Consider the following 17,358-nt stretch of genomic DNA (forward strand, 5'->3'; position numbering starts at 1 on the left):
GGCTTGAATTGGGGACATTTTGTGGCATGCCAGTGGCATTCTTGGCCTCTGGGCTATGCCAGCTCTCTTCAGGACCCCTTTTGGGGTTTTCTGCTGCTGGCAGGTATATGTGTGTGAGAGAGAGAGAGAAAGAGAGAGAGGGAGAAAGAAAGCAAGCAAGCAAGAAAGAAAGACAAGGGAAGTTAGTTAATAAACTGGTAATCAATGGTGGGAGGGGGCAGGGGGCGGATCAGACGCACTAGCAGCCGATTCATTACAACGCCCGAAAATGAGGCTGAGAGATTAATAAGCCTTTGATTTATTGGTGCTTTGAGCCCTTGAGCATTACTCACGGTGTGGCATTGACAGGCCCTCTGTTCCCACTGTGGCCTCTGAGAGCGGGGGTGGGAGGGGGCTGATGCCAGGACCCATCCGGATGAAGCCCTAAATGCCTGACTTGTCAAGGCATTAATGGCTTTGTTGTAAGCCCCACGGCCATGAAAGATTCCCTCTGGATGGGGTAATTGTTATTGATTATGAAAGCAGATAAATCCAGCAGGAGGGCAGAGCCTGTCGCTGGTGGAAAATCCGCCGATGAGGTTGCAAAGAGCTGCCTTGGCTGGTCTCTTGGTTGTAGGCTCCATGGGAAGGGCTATAGCTTAGAGCATCTGCTTTGAATGCAGAAGATCTGAGGTTCAGTCTCTGGCATCTCCAGGTCTGGCTGGGAGAGACTGCTTGTTGGATACCCTGGAGAGCGGCTGCCAGTAGGTGTGGACAATACTAAGCTAGATGGGCCAATGGACTGGCTCAGTATAAGCAGCTTCGTATGTTCCCAGTTTCTTACTTGACGGTGTAGGTGACTTGGAGTGGTTGTGTGTCAAAGCAGGTATGCAATTGTTCTTATTTTGCCCCCATTTTTCTCTTTTAGTGGATGCCTTATTGAAATTTTGTTAGTGATTTGCTAAGTGTTGTTTTCAGGATTCAGCTGCAATCCTGGAGTTGCTTGTATTTTGTTTCTCTAAGACACATGCATGTAAATGCACACACATGATCACTAAGGCACCATGTAGTACACAGCTTGCCAATCTCTCTCTCTCTCTCTGTGTGTGTGTGTGTGTGTGTGAGAGAGAGAGAGAGAGAGAGAGAGAAGCTGTTGCTCTGAAGTCTGTTTTGATCTGTTGATAACAGATTGTAGGACAATTTTGTTCTCCAAGAAGTATATCTTTTTTAAAAAAAGAACAAACATCCTGCTAGTACAAAATCAGCGTTGGGTTGGGAGTAAATTAATACGGCAAGTAGAGTAGAGCTTCATGTAATATTAGGTAGTGGCTTGGGGCTCCACCAGACAACCTGTTTATTGAGCATTCATTTTGATTTGCTTGCAGAAAGTTTTTTTTGCAGAGGTTAGCTTATGTCTGGTCTTTACTGAACATTCCTTTTGCTTTGTTTGCAGGGTGGTTATGTGACAAGGAACATTCCTTTTGATCTGTTTGTGGGGTGTTCCCGTTAGTTATTTGTTCACCCCACACTTTGCAATGCCATTTCTGCAAAAAGTTATTTGTTTTTGAAAGTGGATTTGTCGCCCTAGGGCAACAGAGCATTCTGGGCATTGTCATTTACACCTCAGAGAATTACAATTTCCAGCAACCCTGAGTGGTTTGACAATAAATCCCTATTTCCAGGGAACTCTAGGAATTTTAGGTCTGCGAGGGGGACTGTAACTTGAAGAATTTGTGCTTGGGTTTGCTTTTTCCTTCTCCCTCCCCTATTTCCTTTTCCTCATGTGTCATGTCTTTTTTTATTGTGTCCCTGAGGCCAGGGAGTGACCCATCTTAGAAATGTAAGCCACATAAATGCTGTAAGTAAAGAAATTAATAAATCTAGTTGGCTGTTTTGAGAAACAGGATACTGAACTGGCCTGATCCAGCAGACGTTTTATTCCATTATTATGTTCTTAAGGGATGGGCAGGTGAGCCAAGGAAGTGTGACGGGTGGCTGCCTTTCACACAGTGGCTGCAGTTGCACATCACAGTGCACTCATAGTTTACTGTGAAGACACAGGTGGCCTGCTTTGCTTTCCCCTTACTGTGTAAAGGAACAATAATCCACAATCGATGTTTTAGTGTTATGTCTGGACCAGGGATTGTGGTTTGTTTTGCTCCAAAACTCCATAAAGTAAGGCCAAGGTTTGTTCTTAGCTTCTTGAACCATGGCCTCTGGTTCAGAATGCAACACTAAATCAAGGATCAAGGTCTGGAACTTTTCTGAGGAAAGCAGTAAAGTGTGAGCCATCTCCACTGTCACAGTAAACCGTGGTGGCAAGGCTACACGTCTTGCCTTTGCTCTGGCACATTATTTCATGGAATCATAGAATCACAGAATTGTAGAGTTGGAAGGGACCTTGAGGGTTGTCAAGTCCAACCCCTGCAATACAGAAGTCTCTTGCCCAACATGGGGCTTAAACCATAATCCTGAGATTAAGAGTCTCATGCTCTACTAACTAAGCTACTTTATATGCTTAGTTCCCAACTGCAACCAGCTTGGCGGTAACCTTCATACATGCAGTTCTGTAGTGTACTTGCAGCATGAAATGGACCAGTCTCATAAAAGCCTTCCTTCTGGAGTCCATGGGTAGTACACAGTGGTGCTGTGCTACAGAACCTAGAAGTGCTTCTGTAATTATCATTTGCTGTAATTTAGGGATAGAGACGGGCAAATCTATCAGTTTCAGTTTTTCTCAATTTCTCATTTTTCCAGTCTTCAGTTTTCCACATGAGTATGCAATTTTTAAAAAAGTCCTTTATAATTTATTGGCATTTTATTGCAAATGTATCATAACTTTGAAAAAAAATGCATGCAGTTTTACCTATGTACATGGATCTTTGCAGAGCGATTCCCCCGAATAGAATGCATTTGTATATGGTGTTTTCACTAATATAAGCATTACTATGCACATTCTACCCTGGTCTGTGCATTTTAAACACATTCCTTGACTGGAGAACTGCATTGCAAATTTCAAAGTGCGAATTGCAGAGAATGGCAGCATCTCAATTTGTGTATTGACTTGGATGTGCACATTAGATAGATTTGCCTCTAAACGCTAACAAAATCAAATTTCTTTCCCATCCCTACAACGGGTTGGGGAAGCTGTAAGTGGACTACAGTTCCCATCATCCTTGATTGCTGGCTAAGGCTGATGGGAGTTGGAGTCCAGTAACATCTGGAGGACCACAGGCTCCTAATCCCTGCCATAACTGCTCTTTCTCTCCAAGAGCTGCAATCGGAACTCAGCGATCTCTCGCCTGCTGCCTTTGCTTCCTATTCAGCCTACTTTAGCTCTTGTTTTTTTCTCAGCTCTTTCCAGAATGGCTATCCTTCCATTTCCCATTCAGTGCTGTCTGCCTTTATTTAAAGGATGGATTAGATTCACAGAGCTTTGCAACAGCTGATGGAAGACCAGCACACTGGTTTAGGGCACAGCTGTGAGTTCAGTGTTTCAATGAATAATCTTTACCTGTCTCTTAGATTCAGAGAAGTGGCCGGTGGAGGTTAGGGTTCTCGGATCTTGCCTTTTAACGTTGATTTCCTCCTCCTCTTTTTCCCATCGACCTTCCTGAAGGCTTCAAGACCACTTGCTAGTTGAAAGGAGCTGTTTTACATGCTGTGGGTTGCCTGCCAGTCTCCTCTCCTTTGCTCCTCTCAGTGTACAGATAAATTCCAAGGACACCTTCGGGCCCACCATAGGCCACGCCAAAGTGGCTCGGGAAAATGCCCTTTGCAGGAAAGGGAACGCTTTCCTCCTCCCCAACAGTTCTTCCACCTGCTTTTCTCTTCCTTTGCTTATTCACCTTCAGATCCGGTGGTCTGAGCTGGTGCCAATTTGAGATCCCATCATAATGGTGAATCGGTGTCTTCCCTTGAATTTGAACATTTGGGACAGCGTGGTTCGAAAAAGAGTTCTGGTTTAGCCTTTCCCAGACCCACCGCTTAAGCTTTCTTCCCTCCTTTTCCCTGCTTTCTCCAAAACTTACATCCAGCAATTCTCAAGCAGATCTCAGAGGGATGCTTCTTCAGAGCTGGGCTAAGACGGGGGAGCAAGCAGTGGCCACCAGCCTGGTTGACCCGCCGAGCTGACTTGTCACAGACAGGTGGAGGGGGCTGATTTGTTATGCTGAGAATAAAGGTTATTTTCACCCCCACAAAAAAAGGACAGGTGGGACTCCAAATCATCAAAGTATTCCTTCTATGATCTGGCAGTGGAGTGCATCCTCCCAGCGACGGCAAAATGCTGATGGAATCAGGTTGGCGAGGCAAAGGCCGCAGGACCAGACAGCAGCTTCTAAAACCTGCAAAAAAGTCATTTGAGAAGGCCGTTAAAGTCTGCAAAAGCAGGAGAAGGCTGCAAAAGCAGGGGAGCTGCTTCCCATTGCCCAACAGAACCTTGCATGCTGTGGTGTCTGCATGCAGCCCTGCCGAGCCTGACGGATCAAAGGCAGGCACTGACTGGCAAATGCTCAGACCGCTGAGCTGCAAAGGGCACGGCAAGGGCTGCTTTACTCCACACACACATACACCAACTCTAGGCTTTAGCAGGGCATTTGTTTTTCAACACTCTCCTTTAGGGTCCAAGGTCCACATCATTCTTATTTTTAATATTATTTTTAGGTCCAGGTTACCCATGCGGCAGAATGAGGAGGTGGTAGCCTGCTGAGTTCGGGTAGCACTGGCTGAACCACTTTGGATAGCAGGGGGTTGGGGAGTGTCACAGTATTGAACAGTTCTCTGTGTTTAAAAACTCTGTAAGTGGAAAGGCAACACAGCGGGCAGAAGTTCTGGGCAAGAGCCTTTCCATGCGATGTGCTTATTTTTTATTTACAGAGAGTTGTGTGTGTCTCAACACTGTAGATCATTCAAAAGTGATATGTCTAGAGGTGGTACAGTATCTACCCATCTCCTTCTGCTAAATGTGTGGTCCCACCCTCTGTTTTAACTAACTTTTTTTTTTAAAAAAAAAAAGGTTGTAAAATTGTTGTGCATATACCAACAATCACCATTTCAATTTTTCCTTCCCTCCCCCAAACTCTTAAAACAGAAATGTACATAGAATTTAAATTAGCACAATACTTAAAATAATTATAATTTTATATACATAGATGGAAACCTTTTATTTGATCTCAGGAACTTTTCTGTAAAATTTGGTTACAATATCTTAAGAGGTGTCCAAATGCATAGCAAAGAAACAACTTTCTTGAATATATAGTAGCTGGTCCCAAGAATTCATATCAGTGATCAATGGTGCTCATGCCCAGAGCATAGAAGTGAGTAGGATGGACCTGACCTTTGTTTGCCACAGAACCACTGCACAGTGCGAAGTATTCTGGGATCTGTTCTAGGGCACAGAGATCACATCAGGCACCAGCCAGGCCTGTTGGCATCACTCATTGCTTTGTGTGAACTGAATGCGGCAGAATTCCACCAATGCCTCTTTTCACCTGTGCACTCCAAGGGAAAACTGGGAAGTGCAAGCAAACCGTCTGCCAGGGAATCTTGGTGCCTTTATATTTCTCACTTCCCTTACTTCTCAGTGATGAATCCCCAAGATAACCTGTTTCCTGAGAATGCATCCTGATTTTCTTGCATGAAGCTTACATGGAGGTTAGACCATGTCTGGTGTTTATTGAGCAGTCGTTCTGATTTGTTTGTGGGTAGGTTACACAACAGGGAACATTAATCTTGAGTTGCTTGCGTGATATTTTATCAGTTGTTCATCCCACACTTTTTAATGCATTTCCCAATCACTTTCCAAAATGCAAAGTCATGTTGTTTTTAGGTGGATTTGTGGCTCCAGAGTGCTTTAATCCACTTTAAATTGCACAAGCCTAATTTTTTTTGTATGCACCTGAATCTGAAGGCAACCTGATAAACCTGAGCAGAGGTGATTTTAGGTTAGCACGGCTGGGTCAGCTGCACTGGGTGCCAGCACCGCAGGAGGCACCGCAGCTATGATGTGGAATCCCTGCAAGAGGTGGGGGGGGGGGACAGCAAATTTTAGCATTGCACAGGGTGCTGCTGAAATCTAAGAGCCCAAAGTCCGCCACTGTTCTGAGGAACACTAAAGCCAAGTCTGAAAACAGCTGCTGTAGAGGATTTGAGGCCCCATGCCTTTCTTTCACGTGGTTGGTGCTATTTAGATTCCAGAGTACATATTCCCCCTATAGGGCATTTTCACATGTGAAGCCTAAATTGGTTTCTGCAATTAAATGAATATAAAGAAACCTTGAATGTTGTTTTAATGGAAAGGCAGGGTGCAACTTCTCCAAATATGGAATGCAAGCACAACACTGACTAGAATGTCCTTTATGTGAATGTACATTTCATATACTCATATAATACTCAGATGCAATATTAAATGGACAGTGTCAATTCCCAGACCATCAATCCCTCTTTCCAGGGAACACTGGGAATTGTAGCATCATTATCAAATCGCAGTTCCCAATATTCAAGGGAAGCCATGGCATTTTAAAGTGGTATGATAGTGATTTAAATGTAAAGTGCACATGGAGCATGTGATTTGACACATTATGTGGAAGGTGGAGCTGCTGCTGAAAATGACATCTCCGTGTAGAGTTCCCGCTCCACACCATTGTCTGCCACTGGCAGAAGTGGGAAAACATAGCAGCAGGACATGGCGGTCTAGGCCAAATGAGATGTTATGGAGTGGGGCAAGGGAAATGGGTACAGGGCTGAAACGGGTACAGTGACGGCCTGTTGCTCTGCATCACAGGTAGTCTGCTCCTTCCTCTTGAGCTGCCATACAAAATAGAGAGAGAGAGAAACTCAGCTCCCACAATTTCTTAATTTCTGCTCTGATGGATGGCGCTTCACGTAAGCCTAAGATGACGCCGTCACCAAGATACCTTTCTTTCACGCCATGGCACAAATCCACCTTCAGATTAATTTGCGAGAGGGGCGGGGAGAGGAAAGAGAGAGTGGGGCTGGAAGACAAAGGAGGGTGGGGTTCCGATCAGGACTGCACAGTGGTGGCCTGCAAAAATCCCCTCTTTTTCCGGGAATTAATTGGAAGCCCCGACTTCCGGCTCTTACATTTCCATAACACAAATGCTCCTTGCTGCTGCGGACAAAGATGCTGGGCGATTGAGGCCGGCCCTCTGCACCTCCCGTTGCACAAGCACTCGGGAGACTTCAAGCCAATTTGTAAGAACCCCATGCTACTGAGAAGCGGTTTCTAAAAACCCTGCAGACATTAGATTGCCTTTCATTGTGAGGATTGGGAAGCTGGTTAGCCCAGCTGCAGGCCCTTTTGCTTTCTGCCTCCCTCCTTTTTTTGCTTCCCTCTTTTCCTTCCCATCTCCTTTTGGGGAGGGAATGGTTGTAGCTCAGTGGCAGAGCATCTGCTTTGCACACAGAAGGTCCCAGGTCCAGTCCCTGACATCTCCAGAGCCCCCTGCCTGAAACCCTGGAGAACGGCTGCCAATCAGTGCAGAGAACCCTGAGCTAGATGGACCTGACTTGTTGGTCTGACTTGGTATGAAGCCGCTTCCTGCGCTGACATGTGTGACTGGGACCAGCATAGCTGGTGCTGCTGAGGAGCACAGAAGGGGCAGGGTTGGCAGCCTTTTAAATTTCAGATATATTGGCCCCTTGCTAGTGGGGTTGGTGGGTGGAGAGGTAGAACTGAACTTGGAGCCTGGAAGGAGAGCAGAAGAATAAAATTTAAATGGCAGGCTGTCTGAAATTTCACAGCTTGTTTTGGGAAGAGCTATGGCTCAGTGGTGGAGCATCTGCTCTGCATGTAGAAGGTCCCAGGTTCAACCTGCAGCATCTCCTGGTAGAGCTGGGAATGCCTGCTGTCTGAAACCCCAGAGAGATGCTGCCAGTCAGTGCAGATAATACTGAGCTATTGATGACCCAGTTACCTGATTTAGTATGACAGCTTTCTACATTCCTATGTAAAGACCTCAGTCTGCGTTACCTTCCAGCAGCATAAGGGGAACTGGGAAGGAAATAAAAACTTTGGAGGGAAGAAAACATAAATTTCCCATTAGATGGATGGCCCAGGGAAATTTTGGAGGGCCAGCTAGGAAGGCCTAGAGAGCCACATTTGTCCGCCAGGTCTGAGGTCCCTCACCCCTGCTCTACACACTCCCCAGGGAGTAAGTTAAGGGAACTTCTGAGTTGGCATCCACAGGATTGCACTATAAACCTACTCTTTATTGTTTTCCTTGCAAAGCTCTGGCAGAAGATCAAAGCCAAGCTGGATGAAGCTCCCAAACAATGGGAGTCTTCTTTTCTTATCTCCCTCTTTGCTCACTAGGCTAGCCTTGAACACAACTGTTTAAAGGCTGCCTGCCCCCGCCCCCAGTCTGTGTCTGAGGACCCTGGAGACTATGGGGGCTGGAAAGTATGATGTCATGTTGTGACATCATTCTGAAGTTGCACATAATGGAAATACTAGACTCTGCTTGCATCATCCCTCAAAAACACCCTCAGGCTGCATCCTTTGTCTTTCTCCCACAGTGGCACATCCATGAACTCCTGTCTTGTTTTGCTGCTGCAGTGTGCAGCTGGGGCCCAAGGCGCTTGGCACAGTAATGCATATATATTGGTCAGCTGTGCATGAACTCCAGCAGTAAACCTGCTAGCGCAGGGCAAGCCCCAAGGCTGGCTCTGGCAGGTGGCAAGGAGGGTGGATGCTGGGGCCCTGAGTCTGCTTGACAAAATTTTCAAGCCAGTATGTCTCATAGCGGGCAGAGCAAATCTCAAACTAGGGCTCTCACGAGGGAGAGCTGCCTGCCAATGCCAATGCTGTTTCTATGACAAGGCTGGCAGACTGACTTGGTGCTTGCAGGGGGCCATCTAGGCAACAGTACCAGGCTGCCTGAGCATTCTGTCAGCTGACTTCCAACGTCCAATCCTTGAGCAGCATCCCCTATAAAGCTCCAGCCTCACAGCTTGCTTCTCAGTCTGAACAACGTTCCTCTGGTGTGGGGACACTGTCCAAGCCCCTGCTGCTCTTTCCTGATTGCTGCTTGGGACTTGACTGCTAAATGTTTTGGACTAGGCACTTGCTTCTGGCCCATTTGGACTGTCAGTCACCTTTCCCCGGGATCCCAGAACCTGCCTGCTTTTACAGGGCCTAGTAACCCCTAAATCCAGGGATGAGGAAACTGAAGGTGACATTTGTTTTTTAAAAACGGCATCTAGCTTGGCTCACTCATACAAATCACCTGGCTGTGCCCTCAGTTTGTCATGGCTGATCCCTGCTCCTGCTTGCTAGTTAAGAAGGCATACTGATGGTCTCTTCTCCATCTCCCCCCACTGAATCCTGGTGCCAATCCTTGATAGGTCTAAGTAGCAGCACTTTCAAAGTGCTTCCTTATTAATTAATCTGCTAATGGTTCATTTCGGAGCTGCGAGGCGATCTGCTTAATGAACAGAGAAGCGGCCATCGCATGGGGCCCAAAGAACAAACAGGGAGCATAATTCCTTCCTTCCTGTGAGATTAGATATGGAAATATATGTTTAAAAATAAAAGTGTGCATGCATATGTTATGTGTGATTTTGCTCCTCCTCTGCCAAGCTCAGAGACAGTTTAATTCCTCGCCTTTGATGTTCTGATTGGCGCTTTCTTCTCATTTAATAGCAAAGAAATGGAGAGGTGCTTTGATTACTCTTTTGAATCTTGCACGCTGCTAAATAGCCTTGCAAAACCATCCTAATCCATTCTGAGGCAAGGTTTGGGGGCTGGCATATATATATATATATATATATATATATATATATATATATATATATAATGTGGGGCATTCTGTGGGGTTCAACATAACATAACAGTGTGGTGGAGCCTTGGATATTCTGATATGAACATCCTCCTAGAATAGTTTAATTCCTACTTTGAACAGGCAGGTTAGAGATTTGGAGTGGGGAGGTGACATCACTTTCTCGTGGTGTTTGTGTTTCTGTGTGTGTGTGTGTGTGTGTGTGGTTTGCTCACGATAGTAAATTTCCTTGCATTTTATTTCACTCTTTTTCCAAATTGCTCAAAGCAGTGTACATTGTCCCGGCTTTATCTTCACAATAGCTAATGGTCAGAGATTGGGGCTGAGCAGAGATTTGAGCTCAGCACCCCTCTTCGAGCTCAACCTCTCTAACCAGAGCACCATGTGGGTTCTCTAAAGCACTTTACACCCATTATTTTAATATTTTTTATATCAACCTTGCAAGGTGAGCCAGTATTATTCACATATTGCAGATTGGCAGGCATGATGGTGGCAGTAGATGAGCTCAGCAGCTCTGAGGTCCACTGAGCATAAATAGCAAACTGGGCACAGAGGGCCTAAACCCTCTGCGCCTTTGCTGAGCTGGTAGCAATTTGAAAGAGCAGAGAGCTGGGAGTTGTGTTGCCTGGCATTGACTGGACAATTAGTTCTCTTTCAGGAATTCACTGGGGAGTAGGGCGGCTGAACCTACAATGGCAGAGCTGTGGAACCTTGATCCTCATTTGGGGTCTGACCCTCAGGCCTATACAGCAGCACCGGCCTATGATTCCTTTCCTTCTAGGTGTTCCATAAGTGCACAATCTCAGACTGGACCTCAGACCTGCTTGGAAGGCTGTGGTAGAGATCGGCAAATCTGGCCATTTCGGTTTCTCTCCATTTCCCATTTTTCCACTTGTAAGTTTTGTTCTATACATTTCCACATCAGTTTGTGATTTATTTATTTTTTAATCTTAATGGAAATTCAGTAGCATTCCAGTGTGAATTTCTCCTAACACGCATATTTTTGTATGCAGTTTTGCCTGATATACACTTCTTTGCACAACAAATATTTTGGTATGTTATTTTCACCGATACATGCATTTTTAGACATATATTTCTTTATACAATACTTGGTTGGAGAACAGCATTGCAAAATTTGGAGAAGTGGGAATTTTGAGGGTTGGCTGTTTGGGTTATTGTATTGTTTCTGACAGTATGAATTAGGGAGGTTCTCCTTTGAATGTGAACTAAATCAAATTTCTCCCCAACCCACTCCCTGATCCCCAATCTATGGCATCCCTGATGGCAGGCGCTTGCAGAACCACAGCTGCAGAATCCAGCTTTGCCTCAGAGTTATTCTTTGATGTGTCTGGAGACTGGAAGGTGATGGCAGCCTGTGGATGAAATGTCATCATGCTAAAGGCAGGCGAAATCTTGGTATTATTATTATTATTACTATGCACCACCCATCTATGTGGTGCTGTACAAAGAATACGAGGGCAGATCCCTGCCCCAAGGGGCTCACCATCTTGGCAACAGGCACAGGGGAGACTACAGAGGAAGGAGGAGGAAGTAAAGACAGAGGTAAACAGGGGAAGAACCTGCAATTATTGCCATTACATGCATTTTGGCTTAGTTGCAGGAGGGCAGCCTCCCCCCGCCTCAGGATGTTGGACTGCAGTTTCCATCAGCCCTAGCCAGTATGGCCAGTGGCCAGGGATGATGGGAGTTATAGTCCAACAACATCTGGAGGGCACCAGGTTGGGGAAGGCTATGCTAGGATGTGCATGATGTCGATAAAGTGAACAGGGAACAGTTTTTTTCCTGACTCTCTTAAAACAATGGAACTCAGGAAGCACCCAACACACCTGAAAGATTCAGGGCAGACAAAAATAAGGACTTTACAAACAGCGCATAGTTAAACTGTAGGATTTGCTCCCAAAAGAGGCAGTGATGACCACCAACTTGGAGGACTCTAAAAGAGTAAACAGATTCATGGAGGATAAGGCTACTAACCCTGATGGCTATGTTCTGCCTACACAGTTGGAGGCAGTATGCTTCTGAATGCTGGTTGCTAGAAACTGCGGGGGGGGGGAGTGTGCTATTATGCTCAGGTCCTGCTTGTAGGCATCCCATGCACATCTGCTTGGCTGCTGTGAGAGCAGGATGCTGGACCAGATGGGTCCCCCTATTGGGAGTGGGGGCTAGACCTCACTGAACAGCTGGGCTTCAAGGAGGGATTTGAAAAGGCTAAGAGGGCATTCTGGGAATGTGTTCTGGGCATGAGGTCCAGGAAGGGAGGAAGAATGGAAGAGGAGAAGACATTCTGATGGTTGAGGAGGTGGAGTTTGGGTCAGAAAAGTGAAGGTCATGGGCCTTGGCTGTGTTTGCACAGCTACAAGCTCTCATCTAGTTTTCCTGCTGCGGTGTGCAACCAGGAATCCTAGGCAAGGCCATTGTGGTGCCTTACTGTTGGGCACATGTATCCGGTCTGGTTTTGTTAACCTCCACCTTGCTCTGGATGCTCACAGTTTTTCCTTCTGGGGGTGCTTTGAAACCTTTCATATTTTGGCAAAAGGAAAAAGTGCTTCAAGAGGGGAACGAGGCAGCTCCCTCCGTTCTTTTGGGAAGCACAACTTTTCTCAATGCGGTGCCCTTCAGATGTTTTGGACTAGAACTCCCATAAACTCCAGTCAGCACTAGCTGGGGTTGATGGGAGTCGTAGTCCAAAACATCTGAAGGGCACCACGTTGGTGAAAGCTGCTGTAGTCCCCTGCCGCTGCTGGGATCTGGGAATCCACCCTGAGCTGACGCAGAATTCCCTTTCAGGCTCCCATCCTGCCTCTCAACCTGCTGTCATGTGAAAAAGAGACACACAGAGAGAAAGACAATGTCCACAGCCAAACCTGCCTCTTTTTCCAGCCTTGTGCACAAATTGGACAGGGTGTGTGTGTGTCTGCCACAAGAATAGTTGTAAGCAGGAGTTCCATTAATTATGAATGGGCAACAAGAGATTCCCTGTTGTTTGTAAATTAGCTGCTGCTTTCCTTCTCCCCCTCCTTTCTTCCTTTTTCTAAATTTATGTTTCTTAGAAATGAGTTTGCTCAGAGGGTGGGGAGCGTAGGAATGGAGGAAGTTGCCTGCTGAAAATGCAGAGCTGACTGGAATACCCCTCAGGACCAATTGAAAGTTTTTTTCTTTTATTTTTTAAGAACATGGTACCGTAACTTTAGGATGCATGTAAGGGGAATGGAGGTTTGACTGCTCCCTCTCTCCCTCTTCCGGTTAGAATCTCCTTGTCTATGGAAAACTAGGGTTGTATCCGACACTCAGAGCAGACCCATTGGCATTCATTATTCATTTCAAGGGGGCTATTCTGAGTAGGACTAACATTGGATATGTCTCTATTGGAAGGCACTGCTTGAGCATCAGATGATTAGTTTATCTAATATTGTCTACACTGACTGGCTGTAGCTCTCCAGGGTTTTCCGACATGTTCTTTCCCAGCCTTCTTGGAGATGTCTGGGATTGAACCTGTGATTTTCTGAATGCAGAGCAGTTGCTCTGCCACCAAGAAAGCTGACTAATAAGTTAAGAGACCATTGGCCCATCTAGCTGACTAGCTGGCTGTGGTTCTCCAGGATTTGGGGCAGGAATCTTTTCCCACCTCTACCTGGAGATGAGACTAGGAACCGAACCTGGGACCTTCTGCAAAGCTCTGTTACGGCCCGTCTGTATATATTACGAGAAACATCACAGTTTGCATTGCATCATCTTGGGAAAAGGTTTTGCTTCTGAGAAACATCTGACTGGCCACCATTGGGAGCTAGGTACAGTACAAGGCCAATCCCTGGTCTGATCCAGTGAGAATGTCCTCATGTTCGCCTCTGACCAGTGCGGCACTTTTTGTTCCTGACCGTCCACAAATTTGCTTTAAGCGCCGCCATCAGTGCTCCTCCTTTAAGCAAAACATATTGAGGTTGTTTAAGTGGGGATGTGCTAATTTGAATCCCTGGCTGCTCGAAGTGGTTGTTTTTCAAGCCCTTCTTAATGGGAGAAGAAAGCCGTTAAAAATAATGGGAGTCATTCCAGGCCTTCTGCGAGTGGCACTGGAGAGAGTACATGGGAGAAGGGAGGGCTGCTGCTGGTGCCAGTGGTGCTGGTGGTGGAATAATTCACTTTCTAGATCTGAGGTCATCCTGCGAAACTGATATACAGTGGCCTGAAGCGAAGCGGAAGGGAGCATAAACAGCAGAGTCCTGTGGCACCTTAAAGACTAACACATTGATTGTGGCATTGAGCTTTGGTAGCTTAGACACTGTTTCATCAGATGGATGAACTGTCAAAGGGGAGTTGGTAGGTTTACATAAAAAAGGTATCTATTGTCTCCAGATCAGAGGTGTATTGTGCTGGGGTTATGGGGCGGGGTGTCAAAAACCCATGACTATTGCTGCAACAGGATCCCAGCAGGGTTCCTGTTCCCAAGAGTCCTAGCGCTGTCCAATATGAAAGGGCTTTTTTTTTAAAAAAAAGCCACATAAGCCTTCTCACTGTTTGTGATGATTGTAGCCGCTGAGGATTGGCTCCTAGGGTCACTTTGGATAAAGCATGTAGAGAAAAACACCAAAAAGGTGTTGTTCCATGCCCTCCAAAGCTAAGAATTTAGGAACACCGAAAACACAAGGTACTTCAGTTTCAAGAGGATGGAGTACAAGTTCTGTTAGGTACAGTGGAACTTAAAGGAAGACACAACTTAAGTATGATAAAATGCACTGAGTAGTGTATGATAAAATGCACTGAAATATGTTTATATTGAGATAAAGTATGTGCTTAAATAAATAATAAAATGCTATTTAAATACAAATTGCTATTTAAATATAATTTTTCATGTAGTTTCGTGGAGTTTTTTTGGACAGATTAATGTAGAAACAGGTTGGAAGGGACTTATGAAGGAACATGTGTGAAATTGGCATGGGCCCCAAAATATATCGATCCAGAAATAGAGGCCTCCATCGGCAGTGTCACACCATTTTAAATAGTCAAGGTTTTCCCCAAAGAATAATGGAAACTGTAGTTTGTTAAGGGTACTGAAATTTCTCAAGAGACCCCCATCTCCTTCACAGAGCTACAATTCCAAGAGTCCCCTGAATAGAGGAATTGACTGTTAAACCACTCCTGGGGCAGATTAATAAGAGTCCAGCCACCCAAAGCCATTTTTCCTCTCTCTCCTCATTCTGTGCCCTTTTAGCTCTGTCATCTTTACAAAAATGTTCCAGAATAGGGTTTTTGTTTATTTATTTTTGGGGGAAGGTAGCAAATTTTGGAACTAGAATGGAGCACATCAATGGCATGCATTAATTTTTAAGCACATGATTCCCCCTCCCCACCACATTGGCCATAGCTTCCTGGACAAGGTACCAGGCCACAAAGAGTCAGCCCGACTTGTGTTTTGAAATCTGAAAGCTGCCAGGATTTTCAGCCTGGTGATTAAACTCTCTCTCTCACTCCCCCGGAGAGTGAGGAAGGTAATAAATCCACATTGTGCCATTGCAGCGAACAGCTTGGGATAATTGCATTGGTGAAATAAAGCGAGGCGTTGCATATTTGGATGTCCTAACTCCTCTCCCCACCACCACCACCTCCTGATATACCCTCCGGGACTTGGAACTCCATATTGTTGCTTCCAGACAAACAAGAACCTCATTGAGAATTTCTTTCTGCTTTTCTTACACCTATACAGGAAGAGGGTTGGGATTGCGTGTTGTGTATCCCGCCGGCCATTCTCAGTCATTGGCATTCAGAATCATTTGTCTGCATTGCTAGAAAGGATGTGGAAGATCATCTAATCAAGGGCCAACCAGAGGCTGAGCATTAAGAATTTTTTGACTCTGGGAGTTATATATTAAAATAGCACTCCCCCCACCCCAAATCAGGTTGTCCTTCTTGCCTGTTGTGTCCCTCTAACCTAGAGCTGAGGCTGATGGGTTTTAAATACTCTGCCTTCCCATTGTGCTTTTCCTTCCTTCCTTTATTGCCTTTGCCTCCTAGGGCTCCTCTAGACAGTTCTGTTTTTGCAGGTATTCTGCACCATGTCAATGATGGTGCAAAAGTGGTGGATTCATACTGGACCATCCACACACCATTCCGCATTACCAGTTGTTCTGCAGTGCTTCCCCCCAAGTTTTCCCGTTATTGTTGTCTGGAAGGGCACTCTTGCTTTATAGTGCAACAAAAGTGGGGCAAAAACAAACAAACTCCTAAACCTGGAATGTTCGCATTGTAAAAAGTTGCAGGATTTTAGCAGGACGTTACAGGGCATGTGCTGATTGGAAACAAAGCAGTATGCCCACTCGGAAACTTTTTGAAGTATTGATAGCATATAATTGTCCTGATACCATTATGAACACTGGTCATGATGAGTGCATAAGAAAAATGAAATCCTGCACGACTTCATTGAGAATGCTGTGCCTGCCAACCCAGTTATAAATTTACAAAAAGAAAAGAAACGCCATGTCCCCAGGTATCCCTAACACCGCCTCAGTTTCATGCCTTTTAGGATGCAATCCTTTACTGAAGATCCACTGGCAGAGGGGTTATACAGGATCTGGTGGAAGCCACAGGACACTGGTGGAATGCCCCAAATATCTCACCCCAGACATGCTGAAGGAATGGCTGGAATGGGGTGGAGATGGGCGGGGGATGGACATGAGTGACACAGGGGAGGAGCTTTTCATCCATGGCCGCAGCTGTTTAATGGGCAGTTCCAGACAACCTGTTTACTGAGCATCCATCCTGATTTATTGCACAGATTTGTAGGGAAATTAGGCAATATCAGCTAAATGTTGAGCATTCCTTCTGGTTTGTTTGTGGGGAGGTTAAATGACACTGGGAGAAAGCAAGTGTGTTGCCCCATCATTTTCCTGATTGCAAAACGTGCCACATTTTTAATTTTTATTTTAGTGGGAGGGAGGGAGTGTGTTTCTCACACAAGAGCTGCAGTCTCTCCTCTCCCAATAGCAACAGTCTGGAAGTGCCCAGCAGTGCAACTTTGCACCAGTCCCGGACATGGCACAGGAAATTTGGTAAGGGGGGGGGCAGTACCCACCCCAAGTTGTTGACTGTCCTGCCTTCGTTTCCACCAGAGAGCATAAGGTTTTATATAACAGCGTCCAATTACAGCACAGGAGCAGCAGCATGCAAAACCCCTCACAGGTTCAAACCCCACTTGCAGATGATAGGGTATGGGGCTTTATCTCTCCGGCATAAAACCCTACACACACCCTCTATGTCTGTTGAGCTAGTGACTGCTGTAAAGGGATTCAAAGCCCTCGCAGTAGGGATGTGTGGGGTCTGGCTGTAGCAGGGTCATCAATGGTTGTTCCGCTGAAGCTGAATGGAGTGGGGTCTGTTGTACTTGCACGTTGTGTATGTTGTGATGCACAGGGGTGTGTACTGGAAAGCAGCTTTCAAAACACCAAATGGTTTTTCGACAACTTGCTTTTGTCCCACCAGTTTTGATCAGGGGTGTCATGTAAAGGGCCTTATGTCACCTTTAAGGGGCCTGTAGCACCTCCCCGCACTCCAAAGAAATGATAGAACC

At 45.8% G+C, this 17,358-nt stretch overlaps 2 protein-coding genes across 6 annotated transcripts in view; one reads left to right on the top strand and one right to left on the bottom strand.

Annotated features, from left to right (window-relative positions):
* The window catches only part of MACROD1 (mono-ADP ribosylhydrolase 1), a 309,756-nt gene that overhangs the window by 84,799 nt on the left and 207,599 nt on the right, over positions 1 to 17,358 (top strand). The window lies entirely within an intron of this gene.
* FLRT1 (fibronectin leucine rich transmembrane protein 1) overlaps positions 1 to 17,358 on the bottom strand; it is a 158,405-nt gene that overhangs the window by 39,839 nt on the left and 101,208 nt on the right. Inside the window, exon 2 of one of the 2 annotated variants that reach the window (XM_083591782.1) lies at positions 3,494 to 4,325. The exons of the other annotated variant lie outside the window; for it this stretch is intronic. The gene's annotated coding sequence lies outside the window, so the exon portion shown is untranslated. The remainder of the gene's footprint in view (positions 1 to 3,493; positions 4,326 to 17,358) is intronic. 2 annotated transcript variants of the gene reach the window in all.

Source organism: Podarcis filfolensis (assembly GCF_964270895.1).
Source record: "Podarcis filfolensis genome assembly, chromosome: 16".
Taxonomy (NCBI): domain Eukaryota; kingdom Metazoa; phylum Chordata; class Lepidosauria; order Squamata; family Lacertidae; genus Podarcis; species Podarcis filfolensis.